The 18,741-nt window shown below is 39.8% G+C and overlaps 3 long non-coding RNA genes across 3 annotated transcripts; 1 reads left to right on the plus strand and 2 right to left on the minus strand.

Annotated features, from left to right (window-relative positions):
• Nucleotides 1-586: 586 nt before the first annotated feature.
• LOC309513079 lies at nucleotides 587-4,060 on the minus strand. The gene is made up of 2 exons (XR_014211279.1): nucleotides 3,933-4,060; nucleotides 587-3,412 (listed from the first exon to the last, which is right to left on the minus strand). It is a non-coding gene; the product is annotated as an uncharacterized lncRNA (long non-coding RNA).
• A 3,612-nt stretch (nucleotides 4,061-7,672) lies between these two features.
• LOC309513064 lies at nucleotides 7,673-8,455 on the plus strand. Its single transcript, XR_014211261.1, has 2 exons — nucleotides 7,673-7,811; nucleotides 7,848-8,455. It is a non-coding gene; the product is annotated as an uncharacterized lncRNA (long non-coding RNA).
• Nucleotides 8,456-9,626: 1,171 nt separating this feature from the next.
• Nucleotides 9,627-16,189, minus strand: LOC309513063. Its single transcript, XR_014211260.1, has 2 exons — nucleotides 15,539-16,189; nucleotides 9,627-10,274 (listed from the first exon to the last, which is right to left on the minus strand). It is a non-coding gene; the product is annotated as an uncharacterized lncRNA (long non-coding RNA).
• Between the last annotated feature and the right edge of the window lie 2,552 nt (nucleotides 16,190-18,741).

Here is an 18,741-nt window from a genome sequence, read left to right on the forward strand (position 1 = left end):
AATTGTGAAAAAAATAAATAAAATATATGCAGTATTCCGCCACTGTGTTAAAATTTTGAGGGTTTTCTGTAAAATGAGAATTTTTTTGATCAATTCACTCCAATATAGGGCACTCTTTTAAATTCAGAAATGCCTAATTCTCAAAAAATAAAAAATAAAAATATGTACAAGAGCTGATGTGTTTAAAGAAAGGATGATTATGTCATTATGGCAGCTTTTATTTAGCATATATACATGAGGAAATAAAGTATTTTTAATAATACATTGTCAACCAAAATCTATAGAGAAAATAAAGGGAAAATACTAGCTTTTATTTGCATATATTTCATTTTTAATCAAAATGTACATATTTACTAATAGCATACAGCAAGTTATTGTAAACATAAAGGTGATTAAACAGGCCCGAAATGTCATCCATATGACTAAAAATGTATGTATTAGCCTATGTTTTTAATATTGTGCGTTTAGGTGCTCGACATTTTCTATATATTAATAAAATGTAAATATAGTTATAAATATAAAGGATTTATAAATCTGTCTCAGTTGGTTTCAGAAACGAAGAGTAGTTGAGGCAGGATCTGATCTATTTAACAATTGAAACTACGAAAGAAACACGCAGGAGAATAAAGGTAGGCGGGAGAAACACAACCAACTGAAAATAAACGAGAACGAACCAAGAACAACTCAAACTGAGGGCTGTAAATACACAGAGAAACCAAACAGCTGAACAAGAAGCAGGTGAAACAAATCAATTGAGTCGCTATGACAACAAATGAGAACCTGTGCATTTTGTCATTACTGGCCTTGTTGCACTTTGTAAGCTAGCAGAACAGTCGACGGTTTGTTGTATACGGTGTTCTCTTCTCTTCAAGCTTGATGCGCTGTTGTCTTGTGGCGTCTGACTGCCGGATTGCTTCCCGGTCATCCAGAAGTGGGTCAGACTGTTCTCCTGTCTCTTCATGTAGCATCAGCGCGCGCAGCGAGGGAGAACTAGCGGGCGTAACTAGCGTGAGTCATGGATTTATGCGACAGATCTGCATTTCCTATCCTGCCGTGTGATTATCTCATTAACCCATATCATACTCGAGTTATTGAAAAACAGAAGCCCAATTTGTAATTACACTAAACAGATTTTCATGCTTGAAATGCGTGCTTCAACCGCTCGGTTTACATAAAGCGCTAAATAAATTTGACGGTCATGCTGATTATCTGTAGTTCACATCCATATTCAGTGATCTGGACTGCAAATTCACATTTAAAGGAATCGTTGACCCTGAAACTTAAAATTGTTATAATTTATGAACCCATAAGACTTTCTTCCAGAAACACAAGAGATGTTTTTACATACGGTTACAATGAATGGCTATAAAAGCTTTGAAATGGACACAAAAGTGCAATAAAATTATTATAAAGGGGGTCGTTGTGTGCCGTGGTCTTTAAAAGCCATATGACAGATTTGAGAAACTGAAATTTAAGTTGTTACCCATGTGTTACCCACTTCAAATCTTAAAAGTAAATAAAAATTCTTTTAAAAATCACTTGCCGATAATATAATAGACTTAATATTAACACTTAAGTGTACTTCATGTCTTAAATAGTGCACTTTGTAATGGTGTTTAAAGTACATTTTAAATCATTGTTTTAATAAACTTTTGTCGTGCTCTAAAGAAGCTCATGTAAACATGTAAAGTACTTAATTTTAACTGTAGTGTGTTGTTTAATATTACATTTAAAGTTAATATATAAATTACAAATGAATAATTACAAATATATTTAAGTACATACAAGTTTCAATAGAAATGACATCAAAGTGTATTATAGTTTATCATAAATGCTTGTCCGTACAATAGAAGTCATTTTGAAATGACATAAAACGATGTACTTAAGCGGGTCCTTTTTGCTTTTCATTTAAATTAAAACTACAATACATTTTCATTCCGTATGCAATTAATATACAATTAAGTGTCTGAAAAGTAGAGGGTAGAGACGTAATAATGCTACAATGTACCAACGTTTGAATTTGAATATGATATATTGAATATGATTTTTCATCTCACTGACTCACTGGAAGGGAAGATTATAAGTGAATAACAACTTAAAACGTGGTCATTCGTTTTCACTTAAGTTCAGAATATTTCTAAAGCTAATGCTTTTTGCTCCTGTTTTAAATCTTCGGTGCCCATTCGTTATAATTGTATGGAAAAGACTGACCATTACAATCTGAATTTTTCCTTGTATGTTCCACAAAAGAAAGTCACAAGGCTGAATTTCTGGATCACTTTAACTATTGCTAAGTGAGTTTTCTGCAGCAAAAGCCCAATTTAGGGTGCAAGAGATGCGAGGCCAAGACTGTGGTCAGACTCTCTCTCTCTCTGTGGGTTTTAATGCTATTATAGTCCTGTGAGTCAGGTCTCTCTCAGTCACAGTTCGGTCTGGTCACCATAGTAAAAACTCCATATGGGCCGCAGCCGTATTCCTCCTTCACCTCAGACACTTTCCACTGTAAAAGACAAATAGAGAAGAGAAAGAGCGAGACCGGGGAGGAGAAGAAAAAATAAAACAAAAGCTTGGTTTAGGCTGGCTGGAAAATGTCAATGTGTTAGAAATTTCCCAGCACGTAAAGCAAACTAAACAGGGCAATTACGTCGGGATTGTTTCCAGATGATTCAATCTCTCTTCCTGCTGAAAAAGCGGGAAACGAGCTTTTAAGAAGCGAGTGCGCTGATGGTTTCTCTCTCCGCTCGTGTGGGAAGGTCAGAGATGAGTGTGAAAAAGGTGTTGCTTTGCTCCTCAGTGGGAACTATCGTTGGCTACGTTTATATATTTATTTTGTGCAGGAGTGGGTTTTTGTGATCTATTTCAGGCCAGATCTATTTTAGCCCGATGGAGTGTGTTTAGAGGTCAGCCAAAACTGGACAATAGTGCTGTTTAGGACACAGAATACACTGAGAACGTTGTTGCATGTATTTTGAATCGGTCTTGTGTTTGGTTGCAGACAAAAAGTCAGTGTCTTTAACCGTCATCCTTCCCTCGCACTTTGTAACACATCTTTCCCTCGCGGGTCAAAAGGACCCGAAGCCCCTAAAATTATACCTTTTTTTTTTTTTTTGTCCAGAAAGCTTATTTTGTTTCATTTTGATAATACATTTTTTTTTTATGCACATTTTTTGGAGATTTGTTTTATTTAATTTACCTTTAAATTACTAGATTTGATCAATAAATAATAAATACATAGTAATTTAAGCACATTCCTCACATTCTTTCAACTTAAATTCAAAATAACTCACAATTTCTTGCATAACCTTTTTTATTCAGCTCAAAATATCTTACATTGGGTGACTTTGCAGATCTCTTGTGAAAAAAAGAAAAATATATATAACATGATATTTCATGACTCTAGCATCTAGATGGCCTTAGGGGCCGATCACTCCTGACGCGTTTTTGGCAGTGAGAGGCGCCTATTTTCAATTGGTTTCCTATGGCAGTGAGCGTTCTGCGCGCTGTTTAAGCGCCTGCTGCGCCTCGCGTTTTTGAAGTTGAAAAAAAAGCAACTCCGAGCGGAAAAAGCGCCCGACGTCATCGCGTTTTTTCCACTGTCCAATCGAATGAATGGAGAGGTGGACCTTCCGTTGTAGTGTGAAAGCTACAGTTGCTTGAACGCCCGGAGAGTGCGATGATGGAGGATGAACTTGTGGTGCTCTCGCGGGTTACCAGGAGCTTAACGACTTCACGAACCGTCACTACCACAATGTTAACAGAAAGTAAATAAAGTTAATAAAAGGCAGATTTGACGTTTACTTGACTGACAGGACAGCTGTTTCAGTGGTTGCCTAGCAACATAAAAAACGCAGCGCACTGCTCTTCTGTGTGATGGTAAGTGCTGTGTGCCTCGCGTTTTCGAACCTGAAAAACGCGTTAGGTGTGATCAGGGCCTTACTGTATATCTCTATATGGAGGAACAAGGTGTTCCTCTGGGTCCTAAAGTCAGTTCCGGTTTTTTTGTGCATTTTTAGTTTTTGTCTATGTGTACTGAAGCATTCCTTGCGTTCCGTTAATTCCTAAAGGGGGCAAATTGACCCGCAAGGGAAGGATTTGTTACTTTTTTAAATTTCAACCATTTTTTTTTTTTTGGTGTGTATTCGTGGTTCAAGTGCGACAAAAGTCCTAGGGTCTTGGATCCCGCTGATGAACACTCAATTTTAAAAAAGAAAAGAGTTTTGAGTCAAAATGACCCGAGGGAAGGATGAGGAGACCTTCACAAAAACAGCAGGTTTGTGCGCACGTTAAGCCATGCTGCTCATTCTGGAAAAGCACATTTGAATCTGGCTCGCAACATTTCCGGATCCTGATGTTTATTCTCTTAGATCTTGGGAAGATTCTTGAAGAAAAGAACTTATTCAGAATAAACTAATGTGAGGCTTGCTTGCTAGACCTTTTGTGGTGGTTGCCAGGGTGTTCCTATTTGATTGCTAATGATTTTAAGCACTAGGTATGCGATTGCCATGGTTAACTTTAGGGCATAGTTGGGCAACTCTGGCTCTCGAGATCCACTTTTTCTGCAACCCTGATCAAACTCCCTGCCTGGATCTGTCTAGGGCTGCGTTCACAATAACCCCCAATACCATCATTGACTATTCCCTACAATTCTGCATTAATATAGTCCACTTGAAGAAGTGAGTGAATTCGGTCACTGAAAACTATACCTGCTTTTGTATAGTTTGTGCTTGCCGTTTAATAGTCAATTGAAACTTAGCAAACTGGCAGCTCCAGTAGAAATGTAAAGATTTATCTTTAACGAAAAAACTAGCATGTATAAACCATAATTAATAATCAGTTAAAAAGGAATGTATACCTGTATGATATTACGCTGTACCCACATTGGACCAGCGGTTTGAAAAATGGATGGATGATTGAGCTGCGAGTGCCATCTTCTGGCGAGACTCTGGAATTAATTTCTGTGAGCTATTCTCACGGTGCATTATGGGTATTCTCTAGCGGTTGTTATTCTCTTCAGTTGTGCACTTGTTGTTGCAGTGTATTGTGGGATTGAATGAATGCACATCATGACGTCCACTATGGTTTCGAATGGCTGTTCCCTCTAATAGTGCCCTGTTTAAGGGTTTAGGGGGCGATTTGGGACACAGCCTAGTAATCCTGAAGCCTTGATTAGCTTGTTCAGATGTGTTTGATTAGGGTTGAAGCTAAACTCTGCAGGAAAGTGGATCTTGATGGCCAGAGTTTCCGACCTCTTAACGTTTATATCACTCCATTTATCCATTTTCACAACGTTCCAGACCGGAGTATGTCAAAGTCCCTTTAAGACGAGTCATTGCACTCGGCGGCCATCTTTGAAACGCCTCTCGGACATGCAAGTGCAGCTCCTTTCTCTCTGAATGGGGAAACATAAAATTCTCAAATTCAGAAACTTTTGTCCGTCATAAAAAAAATTCGGATCGGGTTTGATTTTCTGCGTTTCTCGCAATTCAGAGCCAATACGAAAAAACGCATACAAAATGTTTTCTTTATTCTGCCATATTGAGCGTTGCACTTTTCCCCATTCAAAACAATACGAGTGACACGTCTTGTGTTATTCTATAGTCTTTGAGTATGTGAGTGGTGCAGAGTCTGAGTGAAACCGGGAGCATATTTGTGGGATTTTGCCTAAGGCAAGGCAAGGGTTTTGGAAAACTGGAGCATCTGTGTTTGCTTGGAGCGATCCTGAAGCACTGGCTTCTTGTCCACAGCTGAAACTCAACCGTGCTGATATTCAATACACTAGCACTGTTGTTTGTCTAATATTGCTTAAAGTCTAGAATTGCATATCTTTTATCTCTGATGAATAGTGTCGATTGATGGTGTGGTGTGCTTACCCGACCCCTTCTGCTGTCCCGATAACACAGTGCAAATTACTCTTCCCAGGATTTCTTCCACCGCTCCTGAAGCGAGCAAGTTTCTGACTGAGGTTCTTGCACCGCAGTTTGCATTCATTGATCAGTGAGTTGTGTCCATTGGAAACCCACCGACAGCAATGAATGTTTATCGCAGTCATTAGTGGGCTAATACACCCATACTTCTCTTTCCAGAAGCTTCATTTGCGTTGTTGTTTTTGGCCGCCCTCAGGGTACAGTCAACGGTCAATGGTTTATTTTAGAAGCTCAAAACTCACCGACAGCGTTGAATGTTCACCAAGGGACCAGAAAATCTTGAAATCTATATATATATATATATATATATATTTTTTTTTTTTAGCTATTAGCTTGAAGGGCATCTATATGCTAGTTTATCCTATAAGTTTTTATGAAAAAAAAAAGTTGATGACTCATCCTGCACTACACAGATTTTTGTCCAATCAAATGCTCTTTAGAATGAGAATGCCCCGCCCCCTAATACATGCCTGCAGCTGACTTGCAAGTTAAATATTTAATAGTATTTACGTCTCGCCCCAAACATCCTGGAAGTCATTAAAAATTTGTCAGCACATGACTAAAAACTGCTTTCATCATGCAAAAATAAAATAAAAAATCTGAAGACTAGAATAAGAAACACACATCACAGCATGAGATATAATACAACTGTGAGACCCACTAAACCTGAGTGATGCCTCTCTCTCTCTCTCTCTCTCTCTCTCTCTCTCTCCTGTTCTCTTTACCCTGATCTGAACCCCAGTCTGTGTTTCCTGAGCTCTTTGAGGCAGGCATGCATTATTAATGCACGCTCCCATTTGACTGCTCCTTCAAACTACGCAACCAATCCCGGCGACTTTTAAACTCACTATATGCCCCCCCCCCCCCCCCCCCCCACACACACACACACACACTCTTCTGGCACAGGAATCAAGAGGGCTGAGGATGTTGAGGGATTTAAAAAATCCCTGATTAGAATATCATGCGAGGTTTGACAAAGAAAGGAGAGGAAAGGTTCTGGAAGCAGTTTTTGTAATGATGGGCATGAGACGTCATCAGCGTTATGGCACTAATAAAGACAGAAATGTTGGTAACACTTTACAATAAGGTTCATTAGTTAAATTTAGTTACAGTATTTATTAATCTTTGTCAATGTTAGTTAATAAAAATCTAGCTGTTCATTGTTTGTTCATGTTGTTCACGGTCCATTAATGTTAAAATATACAACCTTTGATCTTAATAACGTGTTAGTAAATGTTGAAATTGATATTAACTAAGATTAATAAATGCTGCAGAAGTTTTGCTCATTCTTAGTTCATGCTAACTAAGGTACTTAACTAATGTTAATTAATGAACCTTATTAGGCGCCAATCGTTGGCGTTCTTATTATTCTTCTTCCGTTTCTTCTTCTTCTTCCGTATGGAAGTCTATGGGAGCCCATAGAACCGCTTGCAGGAAAGTTATGAAATTTGGCACACTGATAGAGGACAGTCTGATCTGTCATCATAGCAAATTTGGAGTCTCTAACTCAATCCCTCTAGCGCCACCAACTGTCCAAAGTTTCACTCATGTGATATTCCCGTCATATCGTGCTTTGTCCATCTACTCTTTAAACACTGTTATGGTAAAAAGATTTTTCTTCATGGCTTTCTTTCCATGTTTGCAATTCTTTGCTGGATCCTTTACCGGAAACTAAAAGTAAAAGTCACTCTCTCCCGCTAAACATTCACTCATTAATAATGCAGCCCAAGCTGTGTTAATGAATACAGTTGAGATATTGACTTCAAATAGATCTTCACTGAAACCAAGAGCTCTAGCGTTGGGTTATTGCACCTGGTTTCAGCTAAGTGGAACGGTTTAACGGCTGGTGGCCTACATGTGTGTGTGCGTGTGTGTGTGTGTGTGTGTGTGTGTGTGTGTGTGTGTGTGTGTGTTTGTGAGCAGGTGAAACCCTCAACCTCGCTAAACCCCAGAGCAGACTCAGTTATCACCTTTCACACACACCTGCTGACACCAGCAATGAACACACGACCAATGGACTGCTTGCACGCGTGAGTGAGCGAACGTCTCAAAGTCTCTCTGTCTCCTATTAAAAATGCAAACACATTAACACGCTTCCAGCGTCAGACTGAAGTCCTCATTGTACGTTTGGCGCTTATCGCTCTGTTCCAATAACCAGATCCAGGCCATGAAACATCTGGTTTGTAAAGTGGCGAATGGGAATGGGAACGGGAATGGGAATGGGAACTTCCCCTTCTCTGAGAGTTTCTCAGGCTGTTCTTCCGGCCTCCCGCTGCTAGATGTGTGTGTGTGTGAGTGTGTGTGAGCAGGGGAAAATAGACCTCAGGAACCTTCTTCTACTTTTACAAGAGTGTAGGAGTGCTGGAAATGACCAATTTCACACCACTGCCGCATTCACTTGAGCAGATATGCCCTGAGACGGCTGTAGGCGCAGCTAAAGATGTCTCCTCTTTGTGGCTTTGAACTGGGGAGGCACTGATATACACATTTTAGATGATACTGATTTTGTCAAAAAAATAAATAAAAATAAATAGTATATATACAGTAGTAAACATTTTGAAGTGGATCAAAAAAGTTAATCAAAGTTGTCCTAAGACAAGAACAGGTGTTGTTCAAAATTCATGTATAACTTTGATGAAAGGTTTTGATCTACTTCAAATGTTGACCAATGTATTTATAACCAATGTGATCGCAGATAAAATACATATACATATATCCCTATCTCCATCTTTTTAAAAAAAGTCACTGTTTGGATATAAATACCCCAATGCTTAAGAGTCTATGACTGGATCATTATTGCAGTGATTATTATGTTTCTAGCATGTTATATGTTTGGTAACAGTTCTTCTAACCCTAATTGATGGAGTGTATAGCTTTTAGTCTTTTTAAACAACCATGTTGGAAGACTCATCATCTAGGAAGACAATGTCAAGATTCATCCGGCTCAGATTCTGGAAGAATGATTGGGAGGAGCTTGAAGAATCATCTTCACACATGAATTGTCCTTAAACTCATTGAGAGTGTTTGGGATGTGCTGGAGGACTTTACAGAGCGCTGGACTCTTGCATCGTCAATACAAGATCTTGACCAAAAACTGATGCACCTCTTGATGGAAATGAATATTTATAGTGGAAATAAATAGTGATATTATTTTCCATCAAGAGGAACATCAATTTTGCAACATGATAGAAACATAATAATCACTGCAATAATGATCTAGTTATAGGCTCTTAATTTGCTTATGTGAATCCAAACAGTGACTAAATATATATAAAACTAATTTAATTATAGAAAAAAAAAAAGTACACATTTTGTTCATTTAAATGAACACTAAATTTACACAATATTTAATTAAAGTTCACGATTCACTAAATTATTTGAAAATATGTAACTGTTAGATTGATTTCAATGAAATTAGAGTAGAAATAAGCCTTGATATTTTTCTAAAATCTGCCTAATCATACAGATGCCAATAATTAAAAAGAGAAAGTTAGTCACTTACGAACTCATTTCTACTCTACATTTAGGCAAAAGCACCTATTGTAATTTTTTTTTTTTATCTCAGAATATTTCACTACTGGAATAATTTTTTATCTCCCCTCGATAATAATTTTTTGAATTTTATATTAAGTTTTTCTTGTACTCATGCCAAACAGAACTGCAAAAATAATGTAACTGGTTTCCAAAAAAAATAAAAATGTAATGAATAATTAATTGAAAATTTTAATTGTGTCATCTTTTAGTCTCATGCCGTTTCCAAAACTCTGGTCACGTACATCATGCTAAACTTCTTTTAGATCAAATGATGTCATACAGGGTTACATCACGAGTAAAGGATGGCAGAGTGATTATTCATAAACCGGAATACATCAAAAACAAAAAAATGACACTTCAGCCTTAAAATGAAACGTAACAGGACGTTTAAATCGAACACAACTAACCCTGCTGTGCAAAGAACCCGGAGCATTTGATCTGGATCCCTTCTCACTCTTTCCATCCGTCTCATCACCATCCATCCATTCATCCTCATCTCTCTCTTTCTTTGGGAGTTCAAAGACAGTCTCTCCTCTCTTTTAAACCCCCCACCCGTATCTCTGCTCTCTTTCATAGCCCGCTGGTCGAGCCCTCATTAGAATGGTGAGGACTTGAGCTGCTGAATATGTATGGAGAGGAGAGGAGAGGAGGGATTGTGGATTAAGGGAATGAAAGAGGAGGCTGTCGGGTCTCTGATGTTGGCCGTGACATTTCCATGATGGCGTCTGTCTGCTCCCGTCATTGTTCGGGGTCGGAGCCGAACGACTTTCACTCCTCCATCAGCGCATCTCTTCGTCCGTCAAACTCACGGCCGTTCTGCAGAAAACACACACACACAGAGAGAGAGACTTAGACACTGACCTATTTATTGCAAGTGTCAAAAAACAGACACCTTTGAAATGAGGAATGCACCAAAAAAGGCTGTACTGATATTCCTCAAACATTCGGCTTTCTCCTGAACCTTTAATATTTAAAATAAACATGATCCTCAGTTTTAACCTAAATATAACGTTTAGTTCAGAACATCCAAATTTATGTGTATAATTTCAGCCTCATTTCTTCTAAGAAAAGAGATCAAAGTTTAAACACTTCCCGTTGACGTACAGAACATTCTTAGAATGTTTAGAATGTAACGCATCATCGCAAAATTTGCATACCGAATTGTGATTGGTCTTGCTTATCTGTACATAAAACCTAGTGTACTTATAAATTTTAAGGCGATACTTTTTGGTATTTCTTTCAGGAAATGCACATATGATTTATTTTCGTACTTTAGTGACTTTTACTGCACACTATCTTATTGATTTCAGCTTAAATTTTTCACGCTTTTCAATCAAAACTCATTTTTTTTCCCCATTCATACTTCTTATTTGAAGTTTAATAAAGCGTAAAATAACCTTGATGAGGTGATACGCCGTTAAATTAGTGTTTGCCCAAAGATGTGCAGAGCCAAAGAAAAGCTTAACGCACACACACACACACACACTTGATTTGGATGTTTAATCCGGGTTTAATCTGTTCCATAGACGCCACGCTGCCACAGTGTTTGCTTCAAACTGAAGCTAATCTCCATCGCTTGCGTCCGATTGCTCTTTATCACCACACACACACACTCGTCTCACTAATGCGCCTGTGGAAAAGAGTAAAATTGATACGCTCAAGCCGTGGGGCAACAACGCGTACTAAACGTTGATGTGTCCCTTTGTAAGAGTGAGCGAGTTCCTGTGTCTCCTTGTGTGTTTCCACATCACCGTTTGTGTCAATAATGATCTCTCGGCTAGAAGTAGGTTATCAAACATGAAAACTCGCTCCGACTCACGTTCTAGTGAAAGGCCTCTGGTCGCCCGGCTCAAGTCGTTTGCATACATTACTATTGCACGCACACCTCGATAAACGCGACTTTGCTAATGAGGCTCTCGTAAAGTACTTAAGTTAAGCGTTTCCTCTGCGTTTGGAGTTTAGAGGAAAGATGCTGACGATGACTGTGGGTTGATCTTAAAGAAATCAGGAGGCTTCTCCATTCACATTTCAAAGAGCGACTAAAGCTCAGTGGATTAGAGCGAGCGAGCGGCTTGACGGGCCACCGCTCCGACTCTCTTCCCTTTGTGCCGGTTAAGAGCATTATCACACACACTCCCCTTCTCCTGCTGGCATCTTCACTCCCGGCTCCACTGTTTCATCTCATCTACACACACACACACACACACACACACACACACACACACTCTTCTGCGAGTGTGAGGTGTGTCGGTAATGCGTTATGGAGAAACTTCAGTCCCGGCTGTCCTTATCTACAGCTGATGCTGCACTCTTCCACAACTCAATCCCTTCCCTAGTCTTACTCCGCATCGCTCCTCTTTTATACATGGATTTGATCTACTTGATGAACACAATCACAGTCAACAAACTAGCTGCCATTTTTGACAGTTGTTATTGATTTTGAGAAGCAGAGATGCAGTGAGCGCGATAGCCGGCACTATTTTTTCCCATAATAGAGACTGATTTGAGACACTTCTATCCATTTCTTTTGTCTTTTCTCATTGTTGTAAAGCTGTAGCACTGACAAAATACAAACCTGGATAAAATGTTTTACTTTGACCCAATAACCCTTTTAAGAGATAGTTGGTCCACTTTGTTTCTTCTAAAGAATGGCTTTGCGTTACTGTTTTTGCCCTTACAATACAAGACATTTTTCCAAATATCTTTATATATCACTTGTCTTTTATAAATGGATTTGATCTACTTGATGTACACAAACAAAGAGTCAACAAACTAGGTGCCATTTTGTACCGTTTTTATTGATTTTAGAAGCAGACTGGCACTATTTCTCCCATAATAGAGATGATTTGAGACACTTCTATCCATTTCTTTAGTCTTTTCTCATTGTTGTAAAGCTTTAGCATTGACAAAATACGAAATACCTGGATAAAATGTTTTCCTTTGATCCAATAACCCTTTTAAGGCTTTGTTTCTTCTAAAGAATGGCTTTGCGTTACTGTTTTTGCCCTTACAATACGAGACATTTTTCCAAAATATCTTCTTTTGTGTTCCACAGAAGAAACGTTTGCATCCGTAACGGTCTTGATGCCATAACATCTGTGTGTTTAGATTTCTAGACAATCCCAGTTTATGTCCATTTCATTAATCTCAGCTCAGACCACTTTGGCGTAAAAGAGGATCGTCGCACTGAACAACAAAAACCATTCTCGTCTCCTGAAGGGAAGCCTAAGCACGGTTCCTCACTTCAGACAGGGCCGAACAGGTATTTCTTTACGACTTCACACGCTTGTGTAGGATCGTGCTGTGGGAAGACCGTAAACTACTGAAGGATTACACGACTTATACGGCCACTGAAACAGTGCATAGATGATGGTGAACTCGTAATTTCACCTCCAGCGCGACGTAACGACGTAACACTTGAAAGAGCGACGCAATCTCTGCCATATTTACAGCCAGGGTCTGAAGTTAACACCCGCCGACACACCAAATGCGGGTAAAAATCAACTGTGGCGAGTAACGCTGTCAGATCACGAGCCAATTTGGTGAGTTACTTATTATATTCACTCGCTTTGCTGGGGAAGTTCGTGTAAACCTCAACTCGTGAGTCATCATGATATATTAAATACGGCGTATTGCGCAGAATCTGCTCATATCTGGCTCACTTGAACACACACGTCACTGCGCAACAAATTACGGCACGCTTGTTCATTTGCATTGAAGCAAAAGCGAAGATTAAAAAGCATTTGTTTAACAGAAAACACATTATTTTCCAACATCCTGCATTTTTTTAATGATCGTACTGTATTCTGTCCACCTAAAACACATATTTGGTGACGAGGATGAAATGAGAAGGGAGGAGACGCTGGATGACAGGATTTTGTTTGAATAAGAAATGAATGTATGAAATCCAAATGTTATAATCTAGCTGTGACGTAGTTAATCTTGTTTATTTCTCTCTCTTTTTTTCTTTTTTTGTGGCTAGGAGAAGTTCTGAATGCCCGGTAACTTAAAAAATGAGTAGCCAAATTGGCCGGTGGGTGGAAAAGTTCATTTCAAAACCCCGTGTCGTTTCTGGGAGCGCACGCTTTTCTCACGTTCGCCCGGAGAAGTGGAACGTCGAACAGATGTGTGTTAAACCGGGTCCTGTAATCTGCAGGTCGACTGAAGCACAATAGGCTGGTGTGTTAATCAGTGGGACGAACAGGATTCCTGCGGATGGATTAGGCCGTCGTATTAGAAGCGGGAATGAAAAAGCGTTTTTGGTGTTGTTTATGTGTGTGTGTGTGTGCATTACTGAGACACTTTTACAGCATGTTGCTCTGGTCGAGTCGTTGGTCGGTGGGTCTGATTAGGAAACTCTTCCTGCCATCAAAGACTTCCATATCCTGTCCCACACACTCCCATCCCCCCGACTGTCTGATAATCTCACGCACAGAGTGTGTGTGTGTGTGTGTGTGTGTGTGTGCGAGCTTCGTATCGGCTGGCTGGAGACTGAATCCTTTTTCCCCCCCAAGCATGGGTCTCTTCTTAATTCAAAGAACGTCAAACGCTGATATGATCTTTGACGGGATCCGTCATATAGTCTGCGTATGAATGAGTGGTGTGTGTGTGTGTGTGTTTGTGTTTGTTTCTGCCTGTAACTGAACAAGTCTCTGCATGTTGGGTAATTCAAAGCGTCTGCCATAAACATTGTCTGTATCCTGAGCAGGACATTCTTGGACATAAACACGTTTTATTGCGTCAGACTGGATCCTCTGTAGATTAAGATCGCGCCGGTGCTGCTGGTCTCTTTGATTATCCAGGAATAAATATATTCAGACATTTGCACGTTTAACTAGTTTGTGATGTTTTAAAGGACTAGTGATGTTATAATGCGCCAGAAGTCGTCTTTATGGATTAAGACCTTTGGACAAAAGCATTGTGTGAAGGGAAATTGATTATCCAGGAATAAATATATTCAGACACTGTACAGGATTTTTAAGTAAAATGCTTTTAATCAGTGACAATTTCATTATAAATGTGTTGCCCACGTCTATGCCTTTTTTCTCTTTTTCCTGTGTGACATTGTAAAGCACATTGGTCAACTTGTGTTGTTTTAATTGTGCTGTGTAAATAAAGTTGCTATTTCTGTTTCTATTTGCTCGTTTAACTAGTTTGTGATGTTTTAAGGACTCAGTAATGCGCCAGAAGAAGTCTTTATGGATTAAGACCTTTGGACAAAAGCATTGTGTGAAGGGGAAAAAAAATACGTAGACAGCATTTGCTGTCACTCAATACATTCCAACCCTTGTGACCCACACGCGCGCACACACACACACACACACACACATGCTCCCACGCTCACACGCACAAAGAAAAAACACAAATTATGACTCCTTGTCATAATTACAGACCGTTTCCCTCCCTCTAGTTTTAGCAGTTGAAGTGAACTCACTGCACCCTTTTTTCGCCTCGCGTCCCACAACTAACCACAACAGTGAGAAAACGAGGAATCAAACTCTTCTTATTTCGAGAGCAAGAGTCTGGTGACCTCTAACCCCTGAGGGGCCCCTCGATCGCCCCGTGTTTCTCTCTCTCTCCCAGCAAACGCCTGACCCCGGGTCTGGATGAAGCTTGACCTAGTCTGTCTGGAGGGGGTCGGACGCTTTTGTCTCGATTTCTTCCTTTAACCCCCACCACACACACACACACACACACGCACACACACACACACCTCACTCGGGACACATCACATCGCACCGTCCACACGCATCGTCCCGCGACTCTCCAACTGTGAATCCTGTTCATTCCCAAACCTCTCTGGTGTGTTTCCCAGCGGTTATAGTGGAACTAATAGGGATCATCCCGGTTTGTCTCTCAGACGGCCGTCTGGATGCGGGAGCTTTGCGTGTGAAAAGCATAAGCCCTCATTCAGAACTCAGATAACAGAAAAGCAAACAACGGTGGAATGCACTGAATGAACTCTGCCAGAGTGAAAGCGCACGGCGCGTCACACTCGAAACGACTTTTGAGCCACAACAAAGGGACAGAACTGAGAAAAAAGAAGAGGTTGGGAAGTAAAATAAGCTTGAAGTTCTTACCTCTCACTGTAAGGTCATCAGAGCCCAACTCACAGTTTCGAGAACGCAGATTTTATCAAAAAATGTGACCAAAAATTATTTTTTCTTGTCAAAAAGTAGCCTCCAAAATCTCGAGTCCTCCAGAGCGAGTTAACTTCCAGAATAATCAGTCTTTCCTGCATACATTTCTCTCCCTCTCATACTCTTTCGCCCGCTTCATTTGCTCCCGAAACCCACACACAGGCACACGCAGTCGGTCACAAAGCAAACTGTAGGTACACAGAGTATTCAGCCGGTCCCACACACACACACACACACACACACACACACACACACACTCACAGCCTTGTCTCAGGCTGCTGGAATGGGCTATATATGACTCGCTTGATGGACAGAGGCACATTCTGTCAGGTGACAGACAGAAGCTCTTCTGATTGGCTGGTTGAGGCCAGCCCTGGGGCCGGAGCGCTGTGATTGGCTGGTTTCGAGGTTGCTGAAAGAAGAATCTTTCAGTTTTCCAGACTACTGTTCTGGCCGGGGCAGGACTACTGCTCTCTGTCAGTCCTAACACTAATCACAGAGAGAGAGAGAGAGAAACATCCAATAAACACACACTCACTCACAGCTCAAAAACACACCCCATCAGACCCACACACATGTGTAATGTTCCATTTCTAAGGTCAGTTTTTTTACATGATTTCTGTATTATATTCTTTTTTATTATTATTGTTTTATGTTATAATTATTATTTTTGCTATATCTTGCCATGACTTGATATATATATATATAAAATATTGTCTTTTTTTATTTAATTGAATTATTATTATTTTCTGTACTAAATGTTCTAAATCACTTTTAGTTGGGATGCAGATGTAAATTTATGGTCATTATCAAAAACATCTGTAAACATAACCTAATTTTTCATCCAATGCGTTGGTTTAAGGCAACATTTTTTTTTGTCATGCCACTAAAGCTTTCTGAGAGAGAGAGAGAGAGAGAGAGAGAGAGGGAAAGAGAGAGAGAGAGAGAGAGAGAGAGAGAGGGAAAGAGAGAGAGAGGGAAAGAGAGAGAGAGGGAAAGAGAGAGAGAGGGAAAGAGAGAGAGAGGGAAAGAGAGAGAGAGGGAAAGAGAGGGAGAGATAGAGAGAGAGGGAAAGAGAGATAGAGAGAGGGAAAGAGAGATGGAGAGGGAAAGAAAGAGAGAGATGGAGAGGGAAAGAGAGAGAGAAATAGAGGGAAAGATAGAGAGAGGGAAAGAGAGGGAAAGAGAGAGAGAGGGAAAGAGAGAGAGAGAGGGAAAGAGAGATGGAGAGAGGGAAAGAGAGAGATGGAGAGGGAAAGAGAGAGAAATAGAGGGAAAGAGAGAGATAGAGAGAGATAGAGAGAGATAGAGAGAGAGAGCGAGAGAGAGAGAGGGACAGAGAGAGATAGAGAGAGAGGGAAAGAGAGATGGAGAGAGGGAAAGAGAGAGATGGAGAGGGAAAGAGAGAGAAATAGAGGGAAAGAGAGAGATAGAGAGAGATAGAGAGAGATAGAGAGAGAGAGCGAGAGAGAGAGAGGGACAGAGAGAGAGAGAGAGAGAGAGAGAGGACAAGAATAGTCAGAGTTCTTGTGTGGGTATTTTGCCTCAATATAAGTGTCAGGAAGTGAGGTGTCGGAGGCAGGGATGTCGGTTGTCTGTCAGTGCTGTGTTTCACATTTATTGGAGAAAAAATTAACTAACTAAAATACAGCAATAAATTATAAAGCATTTGTTGTGGAGGACAAATATGGTCAGAATTACTTTAAAACGAGAGAGAGAATAAAACGTTCATTAAAATGTTTCAACGTCTGATTTGACTCAAAGCGTGACGCTCTACCGGAGCCTCGGAACGTGGACAAAAGAACAGGGTTAATTTAGTCAGTATAACGTGCTTTAATTACTGGCTTTTTGTTCAGTAACGAAGCAGAGATGAAAAACTTCCATTGTGATGATAATTTTTTATACATGCTGTAAGTAAAAAGCAACATCGCACGACGATAACAATACGCTAGCAATGGTTGTAGAAGAATGAAGACTCGGGAAAATAACCAATCATAGATCAAGGATTTACCTAAAAGAGCTAGTGAACTGAACCACTTTCTAATTAGCTCACTTAAACACATCACATATATAACAAACGTATTCCAGTCTTCGTTTGCATTAACAGTTTACTGGTGAACATGTGTTTAACATCATAACAGTCGCTAATACTTTATTAGTGGATGCAGATATTGATTTGGCACCTGATGATTAGTTGTGCCTGATCACATTATTGACTCCAAATGACTCCAAATCTCATATCCTGGGTTGAGTTCATGCTCTTCATGCGTCACCGAGACTTCAACACGACGGCGAAGGGGAACAATCCCAACTAATAACTACTTGAATTTCAAGTAATAATTCAAGTAATAATTCATAATTTTCAGATAATTTTTTTCAGAATTTTTCATGAAAATGAAATAACTTCCTCATATTCAGCAGTAAATGTGACTTTTGTTACAATACAGTAGCATATCATTTATGTAAAAAAAATTTTATATAAATAAATGTTTATATTTTTTAAATGTCTTAACATTTGAATAAAGTTTGATCCACTACAGTTAAAACACTTTTTTGGGGGAAATTATCGTCAACTAAAATGCTTTGAAACGGACTGAAATTTTGGTCAAAAGACACAAAAACTATTGGTTTAACGAAACGCTCAGTCAACATTAGTCAAAATCTGCCATCTTATCTCTTACTGACATAGTAAAATAGATTTTCAGCGATCATGTTGACCCCCATCCCTACTGTAACAATGTTTCCCTCCCTGGATGTTTATTCGATCTTTCTCGCTCAGCCTGGGTTTATATTGTGCTCTTCTTCCCTGTTGCATTTCAGATGTTTCAGATAAATCTGCAGTCGTGTCTCCGAAGCGAAATCATGCTTTATTGTCTTCCATCCACCCTTCTCGCACGATGACGACAAAGCCACGCTGGAAACCGGAACGATTGCTTTCTTTCTTATCTGATAACGTCTCGCCACTGGCCATGAAACTCCTTTTCCTCCTCTTGTTCCTCACAACTCTTCTCTTTTTTTTTTTTTGAATCCGAGTGTTTTAAGCAAGGCCTGTGTCGGGACGCTAGCGCTTCGCCGGGCCTTCGCGTGTCCATATGCATGAGTGTGTGGCCCAGCGAGCAGTCAGATGGAATAGATGTGAGTTG

The sequence above is a fragment of the Leuciscus leuciscus genome, assembly GCF_965113295.1.
Source record: "Leuciscus leuciscus genome assembly, chromosome: 13".
Taxonomy (NCBI): domain Eukaryota; kingdom Metazoa; phylum Chordata; class Actinopteri; order Cypriniformes; family Leuciscidae; genus Leuciscus; species Leuciscus leuciscus.